Genomic DNA, 17537 nt, shown 5'->3' with positions numbered 1-17537 from the left:
AGGAGAGCTGGCAGGAAAGAGCTGCTAGAAAGCTGTGGCCAATTTTCCAGTCGAAACATGAGTCACTGAACAGAGATGCCCTAGAAATAAATAGCTTCCCTGTTCATTACCCGGTACAAGCAGAGACCACACCCTCCAGTGGTTTTCTGTTAGGGCACTTTGGGTTATGGCTTTGAGCAGCTAGTGGAGACAGTGAGATAAAAATGGCCAGTTTTGAGGAGGCTGGCACATCTAGAAGTTGTGTTTACTGCTTAGCCAACTGTAAATTGTAAGCAATTGGAAGTTGTTCTGCCCCCTCTTCTTTTTTTTTCTTCAAACTACCAACCTGTTCCTTCTGCTTGCATCGTCAGACCAGCCACCAATGGAAAGTTTGAAGCTTATTGGATTAGGCTGCTTAGAAAACAGAGAAAGTCAGAAATCTGAGACTCTGCATTCATCTGTATATATTATCATGAGACCTTAAAAAATACAGAAAGGAATCTAATCGGCTCGTGGTGGCGGGAGGAGAGGCCACTTTAAGTTTCCTGCCTTCAGCAGCTGTGTACCTCACTCCCAGATGCCATGCTTGGTGCAATTTCCTTTTAGTTTTTTAGGAGATATTTTAAGAAGTTTAAGTGCTGTTTACTCAGTGACATTCATAGGGATGATCTTGATAAACCACATGAATGCTGGCTGGCCTCTGGCAGGCATGGCCAGCTCTGCCCTAGACATACTCTCCTGTTAATGGACCTTTGGGCAACGTCTCCAGTCAGGATCAACTCACTCTTGTTGCCCTTCAGTTCCTGGAAAAAGTAGAAAACCACAGATTTCCACAAGGGCTACCTAGTAAAATTCTCTTGCCTCCACAATCCTGAGCCCCAAGGAAGTGTGTCACTATCCTATAGCCACGCAATGTGCTGATCTAAATCAGGCACAAGCCACCCAGTTCTATGACTGCTCCCGCCAAGAGACTGGAGGGGTTGAATGAGCTCTCATTAATAAAAACAGTTTAGTGTAAAACTGCCTGGGATCCATGGAGTAGGTGTTTCTGACTTGCTCTAGGAAATGACAGAGCACCTAAACTGTCAGACTTACACTTAGAAGATGATTATACTTCCTTTTTCTTTTTCTTTTTCTTTTTAAATTAAGTTTGAAAGTTACCACTCATTTTGGAGAGACAGCTTTAAAAAAAAACTAATCAGAAAGAACAAAGATACTGTGAGGGTTAAAAATTCCTCATTTTCACTTGGATTAATCAAGACACTAGATCTTCATTGTGGGTTCCGCAGGATAGAAGAGTAACCAGAGGTGAATGAGATGATGGGCATGTCAGAAAAATAAGTTTTCAACAGCTTTCTTGAGATATCAATGGCATAAAAATTGTACATATTTAAGGTGTACAAATTGATGTTTTGATATACATATACATAGTGAAATGAGCATTACAATCAAGCTAATTAACATGTCCATCACCTCTTGTGTGGGTGTGGTAAGAAGACTTCATTTAAAATCTATCTTCTTAGCCAATTTCACTGTATAATATAGTATTGTTAACTGTAATCACCATGCTGTAGAGTGGACCTTTTTCATCTTGCACAACTCAGACTATGTACCCTTTGCTGACACCACCCCCTTTTCCCTCCCCATAGGACCTTGGCAATCACTGTCTTACCCTGTTTCTATGAGTTTGACTATTTTAGATTTTGTACATAGAAGATTTGTCTTTCTATGTCTTGCTCATTTCACCTGGCACAATGTTTTCCAGCTTAATCCATGTTGAAAATGACAGGATTCCAGAATTTCATTCTTTTTAAAAACTAAATAGTATTTCAGTGTGTGTAAATGTGTGTGTGTGTATTTATACATATATTTATATATATCACAGTTTCTTTATCCATACATCCAATGAAGGACATTTTGACATTTATGTTGTTTCCATATGTTGGATATTGTGAATAATGCTGCAATGAACATAATTTAGAAAGTGTAAAATCTAAACCTTATCCTAGACATTATATATATTTATTACCTTCTACCCCTACTGCTTTACAGTCTCCAATTCAAGACTTAGAGGTAGTGAGTAAATACTAGTATGAAATATTTTAGGTAAGTGTAGTTTCATATAGAAGTAAAAAAAAAAAAATAGGGAAATATTTTTATTTAGGGAACTCTTACAAAGCATCGGATGCTATAGAAGCATGATCCTAGCTCTTTCGTTGGCTTAAGGAATAGTCTTAAGTAAGTTTTATTTTCCCTCCCTGGCTCTTTTTTTTTGTTTTTTTCTTTTCTTTTGAAAAGAAGATAGCCATACTCTTTCACCTACCTCATAGAGTTACTGTGAGGATTAAATGCAGTAGTTTGGGAAGATGCTAGGAACATAGTAAAAGATCAGTGAACTTCAGTTGGTATTATTCTTATCTAAGACTTTTGCAAAATGTTTAAAATTTTATAAATGACTATTCCTTCCTTTTTCTTCTTTCTTTTCCTACTTTTTTATTACTATTCAAACCTTATAGAGAGTAGGATTTTGTTTTGTTTATAAAAGTTTCAAAATCTTAAATTAGATTACAATTGAATATTATTCTATACACATGCCACATGATGGGGGGAAAAAAGTCAATGACTGTCTTAATCAGCTTGGGCTACCATAACAAAATACCATTGACTAAGTGGCTTAGACAATGGAAATTTATTTTCTTGTGTTCCTGGCAGAAATTGAAAGCTCTCTGGTATCTCTACTTACAAGGGCACTAATCCCATCACTAGGGCACTATTCTCAGGACTTCATCTGAACCTCATTATCACCCACAGGTGACATCTTTAAGTAACCTCACACTGGAAGCTAAAGCTTCAAAATATGAATTTAGGAGAGATGCAGTTCAGTTCAGAATAGATTGTTGTTTCAAAATCTGAGGACTGATTTTTATCAGCTTGAGAGAAAGGTTTTCTTTTTTCTTTTTTTTTTTTTTTTTTTGCTTATTAGGGCCACACCTGCAGCATTTCAAAGTTCCCAGACTAGGGGTCAAATTGAAGTGACAGCTGCCAGCCTGTACCATAGCCACAGCAACTCAGGATCCAAGCTGTGTCCGAGACCTATACCACAGCTCACAGCAATGCTGGATCCTTAACCCACTGAGCGAGGCCAGGAATTGAACCCCCATCTTCATGGATCCTAGTCAGGTTCATTACTGCTGAGCCATGAAGGGAACTCCCTGATAGCAAGGTTTTCAATGGAACCAGTACACTTTGATCACCGAGATTCCAGTGTTAAGGCATTTTGACATTACAACTGCAACTTTGATTAGCTCTATACATTATTTTGACCAAAGTCTTTATTTTTCATAAGAAGTCTTTTCAGACTCCTTCTCCACTGAGCATTAAGTGCAAGTACCAGTCTGACACAAATTCTGGACGTTTCTCCCTTGTTTTGTTTTCTTAGTGTTTCTTAAGCTAGCTTTCACTTATCTACCCATCCCCTCACTCCCTATAGAGGGTCCACATTATCCTCCTCAGCCTTGGTCAATATAGTTTCCTAATCTCCCTTTAGCAGCTCTGAAACATCTTGCCTTTGATTTAAACCTCTTATTATTCCATCTCTTGTCTGGTTGCTTTTTCTCAAAACTCCACATTTTGGATTTCTTGACCACTTCTCTTTTCTACTTTTTAGGAAACTCAGCTTTCCTGACACTTTCTTTCCAGATTCTTCTCCAATGCTTCTCACCACACCTTTTCTGGTTTGTCCTGCTCCTCCTGCAAACCTAAATCTAGGCATTCCCCTAAGACCTCTTGCCGTCATCTCAGGGGTTTTACTTTCACCTTTATGAATATGAAGATGACATCAGTGCTCTAACTTGGCAACTCCAGACCGGAAAACTCAGGCATCATCAGGAGCCCCAGACTTGAGCTGCAGGGGGGAAAGGGTCAGGCCTAGGAGTGGGTAACATGAGAAGGACAGGGCAGGGTGAAAGGCAATGTTACGTTTTTAATTGGTGACAGATACTTAATAATAATTTTCTCTGACAGCTTTCTTAGTTGATTCAGACCTGGCCACTAATTTCATTTAACACTTTAACTACTTCTTCCAGTAGAAAAAAAAGCTCAGGCTCCCTCAGCTCCCCTGTCTCATAACCACACTGTTGCCACTGGCTCACTTTTCCAGCTGCCACATGGATGTACCTTAAGTGGTATGTGTGTAAGGTTGATTTTACTCTATTTGTCTTCCTTTCCTACCATTCTCATGCTTTATGTTAGTGTTTAATCTCTCTACCACAATCCAAGCTCAGATCTTTTCCATGTCCCTATATTCTTCTATGTTCACATGTATTTAATGATCCTTATGATCTCTGATTCTCCTGGAATTTCTGCTATACCTAACACCTCTATTTAATTTCTATTGTCCTTTTTTTTGTTCATCATTTTATTTCACTTCCCCACATTATTATATTCTCTCTCTGACACCTCTACCTCCAGTTATCTTACCTTGCCTGGTCATTTCTGTATCCCAGTTCATCACTGTGAGCCACCCCTTTTCTCATATCTTTATCCTCTTCAGTGGGTCCTCACTGCCTATCCAACAAACCTTAGGGCTTTACCTTGGCTTTCAAGGCCATCTACAAATCAGGCTGTACATCATTTTTAGGATGGATCCCCACAAGTTCCTTTCAGTCACCATACTCAGCATTCTTGAATGAATGTTGTTAATCACAGCTTGGTGATGCTACTGCTTTCATGTGCTCAAAGGGCCGCCTCATTTTGCCCACTGGTTGAAATGTTCTTTACTTCAAAGGTCAATCCAGATGTAAACCTTAGTTGAAATTTTTCCTTTTTCTACCTGATAAAACTTTTATAGTTACATACACAGACACACAGACACACACGTTGCAAAACTTAAATTTCTTATTCGCATTCAACTTTATTCTATAGCTATTTATACTCCCTCCTTATCTTCTCTAATATAGGAGAAATATCTTTGTGTCCAGAACCAGATCTTATTTTTATCTTCCCCTTTCTTCACCACCAAATAAAGCTGCCTGGCTCCATAAATAGCTGTTCAAGATTAAATCTTGATAAATAACTTTTGAATAAATGTAAAATAAAATAATTAGATTACTACTAAGAAAAAGTCTGGAATTTTATTACTGGGAGTTATTTCTTAGGTGACAGACTATTTAAAATAACTATAATGGTTGGAGGAAGCAGCCTTTAGTTTTTTGAATACATTTATTGGTAGAAAGACATGACATGGGCAGCTGCATCCTCCTGTTTTCTAAAAACCTCCGTGTTTGCATGTAAAATGGGTAACTGTAATTTTGTTTGCTTGGCTATACACATCTGCATTAGGGAGAATGAAATTTTGAATAGCAAAATAGCTTTTTTTAAAAATAAGAGAATATGGCTATCTGTAATAGGCAGTTCGTCCAATGAAGACAATAAAAATTAAAGAGTCTATACTGAATAATTATTTTTGGTAAGTGATGAGTATTTTATAAAAACCAAAATTAATTAAAAAAAACTTTGTGCTACTTTTCTTAATAATTTAATAAGCTATACCTAAGGCAAAGTTTGTTTTAAGACATAGGAAACTGTTATTATCAAAGCTGATTCCCTTAATAGAGATTACAAAGTCTTTCTTGTCTCTCAATTCCACCAAAGTCCAAGAAATTTCTAGTATTATGAAGGGAGAAATGTGTAGGAAGTTTAGGGTTTAAAAATGCATTAAAAACCTTGTTAAGAAAGGCCGGTTATTTGATGGTATTCAAGAGATGCATCATCAGTGAAACACACATTATAAAAATCTATATTTAGTAATTTTTAAAAAGAGAGAAGAGAAGTTGGATGATGTGAAGGCAGCTGTGGGTGGCCATGCTTGGGAGATCCCATGAAAGGCCTCGGTCTACTGCAGGAGGTTTCATTACGGGTAACAGGATATTTCCATGTGTGTTTCCTTTCAGTTGATACCTTCCGGTAAAGTTTCCTGTGTGCCGCCGGAGTGCTCACCTCCACCACCCACAGCAGTTTCTTGATCTGAATTAGGTTTCATAGAGTGGGGGTCATGGGAGTTTGTTTCAACATCTGAGAATGCAGTAAAGTCCCAATTTTTGAATTCATAGATTCTCATCATTGCCAAAAAAAAAAAAGTTTTCATAAGAGAAAACAAAAATCCATAGAACTTAAATAGATGAGTTCAAATCCTTAAGTTGGAAGAGACATTTATTCTGACTTCGTGATTTTACAAATGAGGAAACAGAAACCGAGAAAAGGTAAATAACTTGCTAAAGGTAGAATCACAAGGTGAACATGGGGCTTCCTGACTTTTAGTTATTTGACCTGTTAGTTTGACTTCACTAAACAAAACTATCACTTTAATATTAAGCACCTGAAGGTCATATTGAATAAAGTTGGTAAAAACTACTTTTTTCCTGAGATCTTTTTCAAAAAGAGCACATTGAAAGAGCAAGAAAATATATGTCAAATTTAAATGAGCCATAGTTTGGTTACACATGATTTGGTTCTTAGAACCCCAAAAGAATAGGTAAGTATTATATATATGTTCACATAAATGTAATAGATATAATTTCTAAATTCTAAAATTATAAATGATAGGATGAGATGAAATACATTTAAATTGCTGTTGGAAGTTACTGGATAAGCCTCACACAACTATAAAATGTCCTCGAAAAACTGACTTATTTTTCCATAATGAGTTCATGCAGGGTGAAAAAAGTGTTAGTGGAAATTATCTTTATCACACACTTGAAAAGGCAGAGAGGCAAATCAGAAAAAGGATAGATTTAAATTATTTTTAAATCTGTCTCCTACGTGGTTTTGTTCAAACATCCTTAGGCCAGCTGAGATCAATCATTAAATAAATTCTTATATTAACACAAGGAAGCCAAAGTGATTTTCAACTTCAGTGTTACCTTAATTTGTTCATAAATATCCTGAGTCAAAGGAAATTAAAAAGAGCGCAGAATCAGTCTTTGAAAATATACCTATCTCATCAGTGATCAGTAGTTGTTAAGAGACTGGTGACCTTCTGGGTTATAACTGTCTGATCACCATAATGGTTACCTATTAGGAGTCTAAGACTCTACTTAGAAAAAAATATGGCTAGTGTAGGCTAAGGGACAGAACTTAGACTTTCAAATATAAGCACAAGAAATTTGTGAAAAGTTGTAGTTAAATATCTTACTAGCCAAATTAGCTGGAGTATAGAGTTCTGGAGAGATATCTGACATGAACTGGAGTGGGCAAAAATTAGAATTGAGGAGAAATGCCATTTTGATAAGACATAACCTGAGGATTGAGCCAGTGGAAAAGAAGGAATAAAATATCCTGTGAAAGGATGGTTACTAGAAGCTGCAAAATAGTATGAGGAAAGAATAATTAAAAAGCTAGTAAATTTAGGCCTAGAAAACAGTAATGCTGAAAGTCTTTCTGGTCAAACAGCTAGAAATGGTTATTTTATAGTAATGTCCTTGCAGAATATTAGGGAATTAGATTTTGTTCTCACAATATTATAATAGAAATGAGAAAAAAGTGATACAAGGACAGTTCAGAGGTGTTCCCAGTGAAAGTTCACAAGGTCTCCTTCAACTAATTCATAAAACTCAGTAATCCTCACATTCTTTCTGCTTTTATCCCTCATCCCTGCCACTCCACACCCACATGCACTCCTGCTGCCACTAATTTCAGTGCAAGCATCCACAAGGGTAAATTAAATAACCAGAGCTTTTTGTCATCTTGAGACAATCAAATTGCTAAGACATGTGAAGCAATACCTACACTGTGAAGCATTATAAACCTTAAATATTTAATTCAATTTAGCCCCCAAATGGAGCAAATGGCATCTAATCACTTACATCTCAGTAATGTTGATAATAGTTGGAGGGAGGGAGGGAGAAAGGAAGGAAGGAAGAGAGAAAGAAAGAGAGAGAGAGAGAAAGAAAGAAAAAGAAAGGAAAGAAAGAAAGAAAGGAAAAAAAGACAGACAGGAGGGAGGGAGGAAGGAAAGAAGAAGGAAGAAAGGAAGAAAGAAAGAAAAGAAATATTTCCTTAGACCAACCACTTGTTTTCTGCCTAGTCAATACTTACCCCTAAGTCCTATACCTTGAGAAAGGCAAGGTTTTCATTTCACCTTACATTCAAAGCAATATACGGGCCCAGCAAAATATTATTCTAGCAAAAAAGAATTCTCCACATAGAGTATAATTGTAAAATTCATTGTGCTTAGGGATTACATTTGTTAAATTCAGAAGAAGAAGGGCGCTTGGCACTTGTGCATTATTGGAAATTCCCCAAACACAGACAACAAAAGCTCAGTCAGTTTAATCAAATTATCAGCTTTTCCTCAGTCTGTGTTTAGTCTGTGTTTGTCTAATGTCCGGGTGCATATTTTCTACTTAAGAAAATCAATAAATCTGCTGCTTTAAAAAAAGGCACATTTCAAATGCAGTATACAGCGTATTGCACTATCTGATCCAGCAATCTGTCTGCCTCTGCCCCACAGAAGGAATGAACAAGAAATATGTCTCACGAGCTTATGAGATGGCTTAGAAACTCATGTACGAAGGCGAAAAGAAATTATACCATTGAGATGTGCACACCGTTCGCTTGATGCAGAAGGGTGGCATGAAATGCATACCTGAAACTTCTTTCTGCTGTTTTGAATGGTTTTACATATTAGGGGCAGAATTAACATGACCTTAGCAATGAAGTCATTACAATAGGGTTCTTAGGTAGAGTATTTATTCTTGTAATATTCTTTCATCAATGTAATTATTACTTCTGTGTTTACCTTGAGGTCTGACATCATCTCTTCCTTTATCTGTTTTTGCTCTGTAAATATTTGAGTGGTCATTCTGATGCATGATATACAATTTCTCTAACTCTGAGGAATGATCCTTTTGTTCAGGGAGCAGGTCCTCATGTCCAGGTTGCTCTCAGGTTCTCTGTTGTTCTCTCTTTATTTGCAGCAAAACTTCATACGTAAAAAGCACAAGCAGTTGTTTACCTAAATCATTTAAAATGTTAATACTTTTGATAAATAAGTAGTATATCCTTGTTTATAAAGACCACCTCACTAATAAAACAAATCAAAGCCCAAGTTTTTCTTCAACCCAGATAGAAAAATTCAGAATTTTGATAGTAAGAACTTAGGTCATTTATTTCCATGGATTAATTCTAGCTGTATTAGAATTAGTGCCGTTTCTCACTCAGAAGTGTGGGCCTCTATTCAAAAAATGTGAAAGGATATAAAGAATAGAGACATTCTAAGAATAAAATAAAATTTCTCCTATGGATTGAGATGTATAAACTTATCAGAAAATAGATGCTACTCTTCTTAATAACAATCAATAAATGATTCACTGCCATGTATAAATTATTATATTAGGGCTTTTTGCCCTAAAGATTTATTCAACATTAACCCTTTGAAATGAGCTTGTCATGATACAAGTTTTTAATCTCATAACCAGTACTTATGGCTCTAAATAAGTTGTTTGGGGCAATGACAGTACACTGGGTTTGGTTGCTAAAGAAATGTTATTTACTCAACTCCTGTGTGTTTTTGGCAGTGAGAAGATAGGGGAAATTCGTAAAATTCACATTCCAATGAGTTTGTCAAATATTAATAATTGCCCAAGTAATTCATGACGTTTTCATTGATACGTGTGCTTATGCCCACATTGTCAGGAGACAATACGTGAGCAAATACTGGGGAAGGAAGAGGAACTTAGAACAGCAATCTAAATTAGTTATCAGTAAAGAGAAACTTTGATTAGCTAAATCCTTCCCCCTCTCCCAACATTTGATAGCAAATATTTGCTTTGTTTACTATAAAAATTCAGAAGTCTCCGTCGTCAAATAACTTTGTTGCTTATTTCCAATGATTCAGGGGAATATTTTCATTTTTGATACAGAACTCTCTGGATCTGGTTTGCTGTTTTTCCCCCCTCTGTTGTTTATGTGAAGAATTTCTAGTCAGGGTAAAAAAAGGTGTTGCTTGTGCAGAGAATTCGTTTAGTGGAGCAGGCTAATAGGCTGACCAGTCATTAACTAAAACACAGCTGGGAAGAGGCTATAATCCCCCAATTTCCTTCACAAATGCAGTAAATAAATATTCAAATGAAGCAGTGCACACATTTGCATATGTGTTAAACAAAAGCCCAGCTGAAGATTTGGTTTAAAAGCTCAGCTAATGTTTCTCCCTTTTCTACCTACAATTCCTCTACCTGAAGAGTCTGTATTTTACAAATGTCCCCATACTTATCCCAAAATAGAAGTCCCTTTTACATCAAGAATTATCTTAGAAATCTCCTCTCTCGCTGACCCCCATTAGCTCCTTCATTGAACCTCATTTTAACAGGAATAAAAGCCTCCTATAAAATTAAGTCTCTTCTTCCAGTGTTTTACATTTTGTTATCTTTAATGTGTAATATGCCATTGGCATTCTTTGCATTCTGCTGCTTTGTGAGTAGAACACTATTTTTTAAGACCCCAGAGCAGGAAATACTTAGGAAATAAAACTCTGAGGCTTGACCATTGTACATCCAATTTGCTAACCCCATGGCTCTAGGAAGCAGATTGAAATCAGCTTCCGAAATTCTTTAGTCTGTCCTCAGCTTTCAAGCAAATGATGTAACATAGGATGCCATTCGGTTAATTATTCCTCAGAATGAGCCTCAATATTGTTACAAATTCCCCATTCTGCTTCTTTCCCTCTCCTGCTCTTATTCCATGATTGCAGTTTCTAGAGTTAGATTCTAGGGCACACCTGACCTTAGGCTCTTCTGGGTTGCTTATCCTGAAGCTGTGTGAGTTCCTCCCAAGGTGAAGAAATATAATTAGAAGAAAAAGAGATCATTCAGTAAGAAGCCTAAGGTAGGACACAAGGGGTAACTTTCTAGGGGAAAAAAATAGATTAAAAAAATATTTAAAAGTGATTCTGAAAAAGACAAGGAAAAAAGAGTTCTGCAGTAGAAGAAAGAAACATGAAAAATTAGCAAGGTAAATTGACTTTCACTTGTTTTCAGTCCTGCTTATGACTCTAGCAGGTTTGCCCCAGCTTTCCCTTCCCCAGTGGAGAAAGAAAAATAAGTAGAAAGGAGCCAAGCACCCAAGGAGTTTCTAGGTTAAAGTGAATTTGTACTTTTTGTTCTAGTTGTAAGAAGTGGACTCTAATTATTACACACAGGTATAAAGACATATACAAAGATGTGCGTGTGTGTGTGTGTGTGTGTGTGTGTGTGTGTGTATCCTGTATGTATACATATATATGTGCATACTCTATATAAATACAAATGCATTCATTTGGAAAACACTGACCCTCAGCAAAGTGAGGTACATAGATTTGAAATCTGCATCTTATAAGGAAGTGGGTTAGTTACAGAAAAACTAAATTAAAATTTGGGCCTTTAATATTCTATTTTAAAATAAGTAATAGAGAAATTATTTTGCCAACCTATGTTTAAATGCAGGCAAGGACTCTCTATTAGTGCCTTGTTACTTGCTATACAACACCCTGTTTTAATTCTGCTACACTTAGGAACAAGTGTAGCTTAAACAATAAAGCTTCTGAGAGCTGAGATAATAAAAGATTTTTTTCTTCTCACACAATCACATTTACAATGCATACTCATAGGGAGAAAGTCACTATCACATAAATGATAATGCTTTGTATTTTTAACAAAACCATGTTGGTGTATTTTGTGTTACCCTTTTTTCACAAGTAAATTTTTTATTCCTGAAGAAAATAAAAGCATTAATACTAGGAGGCGAGTTCAAACATACACTCTAGCAGATATTATCAAAGTACAAAAGGCACTTTAAAGAATCAAGTCGTGTGAATTGTGCTGTGTATCTATGAGCATTATTTTGTAGAGGCTTTAAAGCTTTCAAAATGCATGTAAAACATGGCAAAATAACAATAGAGATTTCTCAGGTTTTTATCTACTTTTTCTGCTTATTTCCTTAACAGGTTGTTAATAAAAAAAAAAAATTCCTAGTAAAGCATACATTGGAGAAGAACTGAGTTACCTTATTTGATCATACAAAAGCTTGACAAGATAAAGTGCCCAGAGGAACACCTGTTGAATTTCAATACAGCTTTTTGTTTACTTGCCTGTTATTTCAGTTGAAGTTTTTGTGAAAAGTGGTACCTCCCCATTTAGTTTTATTATCCTCAAATCTTCTGAAAGCTTAACCTAAGGGGTGACAGAAAAGTCTGATAGCACATATTCGTCCATAGCCACATAAGTGTAGCTCCTCCATAAATTAATTAAAATTGGGGACACATTGGAAATGCCCCCTAAAAAGGAACCATAATAATATGATTTCTCATTTTTATAGGAGGTAAACTATCTTGCAAATCAGTTTCAAATGAATTATCTCTTGATTTTCACATTACTCTCTGTTGTTGTTTATTGCATCTGTTCCTTTAAGCACAAAAATTATTTTATAATTACTTTTTTTATTCTTTCTTTTCATTATTGTAAAGGCTACAAGTCACATGAAATTGTGGTGTTGTGCGTTGGGTTAATACCTCCTAATCGGCTACATATAAAAGCTTCTGGAATTCATGCGAGTAATCATAAGCTATAAAGTGACAAAATCTAGCAGGGAGAAACTGAGCAATTCAGTCATCGTGGCAGGGAGATTTTCTATCAGCCCTTCTGTCTACGTAAACGCAGTGTGTCCAGCAGCCCGGTCTGAGGTCACGGCTGCCCCAAAATTGGAGTGGTTGGGGATATTTTGGGATGCTTTCATTAGAAGGTACAGAGTACAGTTAAGAAACAGGCTTGGGGCGCCAGCATATGATTATGGCAAGACGGGCTGACCACTGGGAAATTGCTGAGCCAACAGGCTAGGGAGCGGGACTGACCTCCCCTGGGGCCAAGTCCACAGAGAGTCACCACCCAGCACACCTTCTAAGGGGTAATCTCAAGCACTCAGTGTTCCAAAGACTCATCTGAGCAACAGATGTTTTTGTGAGACAAAAGTATTATACATTTGCAAAGGCTCTGTTTATGAATCTTCTTGCCTTTCTATTTTTAAAGGTGCTATATCCAAAAAAATACTCCTGATATTTACTTTAGAATGATCCAGCATCCTTGCTGCCTATTCCACTGGTGGTGGTGGTGGTGGTGGTTGGTGGGGGTGTGGAGTGGTAGTTGCTGAAGAGCCTTAACCACAATGCAAGAGTCACACTAAGCAGGCTGCAAGTTACCAAGAGCTTGTTCAGAGAACTGTTATATAAAGCAGGTATTTTTTTAGACTTCTTAAATTTAATGACATTTAATGCTTCTGGATAAAATCCTTCCAATTTCAATTTGTGGTTAACAAAATATTTCTTTTCTTCCTGTGCTCCATGTTTCTTAGAGCACCCAAACTTGATGTTTTTTTTTTTTCCTCTCTTGATTTTCAAGCAGCTTGTTTACACAAAGCATGGGAAAGAGTTAAAATGAGAGAGAATTTAGAGAAGGTGTCATTTGATAACCATGACAACTCAGGAGGCAATAAGAAATTTGGAATCTAATATTTGTTTTATGAGCAATAGAAAACCTGGCAATTGAAGCAACAGTCCTCTGTTACCTGGCATAGTTAGCACATTGTTGAAATAGAATAAATCTGAAGAAAACGGGAAAATGTTAATTTGATAACTTGGAAAGGAAAATGCATAATAAAAATCCACTAATGTCACTTTTTATCATGTTACAACATCTCACATCTCTATTTGAAAACAAATGATGCTCTCATGGCCATCCATTCTCCACCCTTGCTTCCTGTCCCATCCCTAATACACATGACACACCCCTTCATGAGGTTTTTGCTTAGGTAATAGTGTGTATGTTTTTTTGAAATAAGAGGGGAAAAATGAAATAAAATGCTAAACAAAACCAATGAATAATGATAGGCTAAAACAAATTCTGTTAAGGCATTGACTCTTAGGGTGTCAGGGAGTTCAAGTTAATTCATTTTGATTTTAATTAAATGTCTTGAGCCTTCATGAGTCAAAATTCTTCTTTCAATTTTCCATGCTATAAGAAGCGGAAGGGGTATTTTATATCAACCAGAACAAAGTTCAGATCAACAGTAACTGTGATGGTCAAGTTTCTGCCCAAAATACAACAAATCAATGCTAATGAAAATTAAAGTTTCTACAGAAAAAGTAAATTTATAAAAAAGTCAGGCCCTAGTTGCTGCTTTATAGTTCGTCCTCATTTGAGTACGTGTGTGAGTGTGTGTGTGTGTGTGTGTGTGTGTGTCTATGTGTGTGTTTATATACGTGCACGTACTTTTTCTGGATAAACATTTGCCTCTTCTCTAATTTATTTCCTCCCTTATTGTTTCTTTCCCTTTCCTCTTTTAAATATATCTTAAGGTCTTCTTCAGCAATTCCAGGCCATCTGTCCTCACCATACTAAATAAGCATTCATGGACACATGGCTGCCTCCTCCAGACTGACAAAGGCTCTTTAGTATAGCTAAGAGAAATGACCCAACAGCAGTGGTAAAGAGGCCTAAAAATATTTAAAGTACAAAAAAAAAAAAAAAAATAGCTAGACCCACCAACTTTCTCTTTACTTTACTCCCACTTTTTCTTAAGTTTATTTTATGTTTTACCATTGGAATCTGCCCTAACAGAATTCATTTGCATAATTGCCTGCCAAATTAGATATAAGCCCACTTTTAAAAAATTCTTATATCATACAGGAGAAATTAATAATAAAAAATACATATGGTTGCATATATCCCCATGCAGTATAATTGGCAGACACTGAAAAGACAAGAAAAGTGAAGGTGATTCTGTTTAAGAAGCACCCCTGAAATTTCTACTTCTATAGGAGATGCAAGGGGGTTGGTAGAGATATACATTTTTAGCAGTTTAATAAGACTGTACCCAATGAGCAGATATGCTTTCAAATAACTTACATAAATTATAAGGCATAAAAGGACACACAGTTTTTAAAAAGATATTCAGAGGATTAAAATTTTATATAAAAGCCACCTTCCTTTTCTGGTTGACCAATCTTTGATTTTTTTTTTTTTCATGCTCTATGGAAAATTGACTTGTTTTACTCCCATTGAATGTGATCTTCCTATAGAAGTTTGTTAGTTTATTAAAGCATTTTATCTAATGAAAAATATTTTAATTGGATGTAAATTATCGCTTTATTTTTTCACAACAGATGCTGTGTGAATTACATGAACTTATATGAATTTCTGAGCTACTCATAAGTATTCAGAAAACTGCTAAAACCTGTTAACTGAATAGAAGATAAGATATTCCTATCCTCTTTATGGACTAAAACTTATGTAAAACTCATTAGGCATTTTTTTTCCTGAAACTTAAGAAATTATGTGTAAGCCAATGTTTCTTCATTCTTACACCTATACTGTGTATACTTGCATCTATACTAAGTATAGCCCAAAGTGAAGTCTTCTAGAACTTAAGTTACAAAATGGCTGAAAACACTACGTATCATGTTCTCTGTGTTAAAGAGAAAACTTTGCTCATCATTACTGTTAACTAAAGACCATCACAAATCTTTTCTTAGAGTGCTCTTGTCTTATTTCCAGCTATTATTAGTGAATTTGCTGGGAAAAAAAAATCTGCTTCTTTAAAAAATCTACAGTAAAAAATTTTCACAAATTGTATTTTTATAATTTCCAGAAAGAAAAGAATATTTTTAGCTGGTCCTTAAATTATGATGGCACAAACAGCAAATAGTCCTTTTAATGCAAAAAAACAGAAGTCAGAGAAATTATCTCATCTATTTTGAAACACAAATCAGGATTTTTAGTTTTACAAACCCTCTTTCAAAAATCTTGATGTACATGGTATTAGAATTGATCTCATGACGGCTTGTATGTGTGTAAGAGTGGGTGACTGTGTGCGTGTGTGTGTGTGTGTGTGTATGTGTGTGAGAGAGAGAGAGAGAGAAAGCAAGAGAGAGTGTGTAGAGTGGGTAGAAGCGATGAGGTGGGAAAGAAGGAACTGAATTTGGTGATAAATTTCATTAAGCAGTAGGTGTTCATCAGTGTGTGTCTTACAGTGTTCAGTGTTTTTTTATAGAATGTTTTCCCCCTTCAAAAAAAAATCTAGTGGGTGTTCAGTGGGTTCTTTTGTTGTTCAATCTGTTCATTAGAATTTTGCAACAAATCTTAAATGAGGAACAAAGTATGGTAGATAGGTCTTATTTTAAAATTTAGAAAATGTGAATGCCAAAATCAAAGTCAGAATTATAAACACGAGTGGAAAAGTACCAAAAGATTTATGTGCTTCGGGAAGGAAAAAAAAAAAAAAAAAAAAAAAAAGCACAGCACTCTCTGAGAAATATAAAGCTAGAATTAGAGATGTGTTCGGGAACTGATTTGGGAAGAAAGCAGGATCAAGCAGCAGTACTCTGTACAGATAGTAGATAAAATGCCCATACATTTACGGTTTCATTTTGGCTGACAGGGAGAGAGCAAATTATAGTTTTAACTCAAGAATTGTCCAAATCCTGGGTAAATGGGTAGAGATTAAGGGACTGCTTCATCTCTACTATACCAAACCTTTTTTTTTAACGGAAGAAACGAAGTTGGAAAGAAAGATTAGGGAGTGGAGACATCTGGCTCTGAGGGTCAGGCCAACCCTCCCTAAATATGATTTAAGCTGTGAGCTACAAATGTAAGGCATTTCTTTTACATTTGTAGACCCCATTAATTAAATTTTCTTCAGTAATTATTTTCAGTTTATTGTGTCAAATTCTTGAGGAATATCAATGGATAAATTTGCACTTACATCTATATATTTAAAGTTAGTTTCATATGAGAAAAATAATTGGCCGAGTACTTCTAGATAATCCAATTGAAAATAAGCCCCAAATTAGTGAAGCACCAATTGCATACTCTGGGAAACAACATAAAATTATGGCGTAATGCAGATGGTAAATCAAAAGACCTATATTATAAATTATTACCCTACTTCTTATCAGGTATATGCCCCCTCATCAAATTACCCACCTCTCTAAGCCTCAGCCTCCTCCTCTGTCATCAGAGGATAATTAGTGTTCCATCAGGTACTTATTATGAACACTAAACATGATAATCCATGTAAAGTGCCCAAAAGAGGTTTGGGCCCATAGTGGGTGCTTAGAAAATGTAAAGTTCCCCACCTCTGTCTCACTCAACCTGGACTGGTACAGGATCAGTTTAATCACCAGAAAAACGATTGCTTAAGAATTTTCTGGAACAATTAGATATTTTTAGTATTGAAGTTAAAAGTCTTCTTAATAAAGACTATGGTCAATGCAAGGTGGATTTTCATATTTTAAAGATGTTTGAGGGTAACTCTGGTAGGGGAGTTTTCTTCTAAAAATCCCCTACTGAGAACAATAACTATCATGAGTTCTAATAGGGTAGCAAAATTACCACTTCACTAACAAATTCTGCTTAATTCATGTATTTACAGTGCCATTCCATAGATTCACAAAGAGGACAATATGAATATGGACTATAAACCATTCAAATAATACTTTGAGTTGTGATATTGTCACAGCTGAACAAATTATGTAT

General features: G+C 35.8%; 1 long non-coding RNA gene across 3 annotated transcripts in view; it reads left to right on the top strand.

Annotated features, from left to right (window-relative positions):
• The window catches only part of LOC110259422, a 622305-nt gene extending 615917 nt beyond the window's left edge, over window positions 1–6388 (top strand). For all 3 annotated transcript variants that reach the window (XR_002341816.1, XR_002341813.1, XR_002341815.1), the window contains one exon: window positions 5931–6388. This is a non-coding gene — a long non-coding RNA (uncharacterized LOC110259422). The remainder of the gene's footprint in view (window positions 1–5930) is intronic.

The sequence above is a fragment of the Sus scrofa genome, chromosome 2 (genome assembly GCF_000003025.6).
Source record: "Sus scrofa isolate TJ Tabasco breed Duroc chromosome 2, Sscrofa11.1, whole genome shotgun sequence".
NCBI lineage: Eukaryota > Metazoa > Chordata > Mammalia > Artiodactyla > Suidae > Sus > Sus scrofa.
Note: the sequence above shows the minus strand (reverse complement) of the source record. Positions and strands in the feature narration are given on the sequence as shown.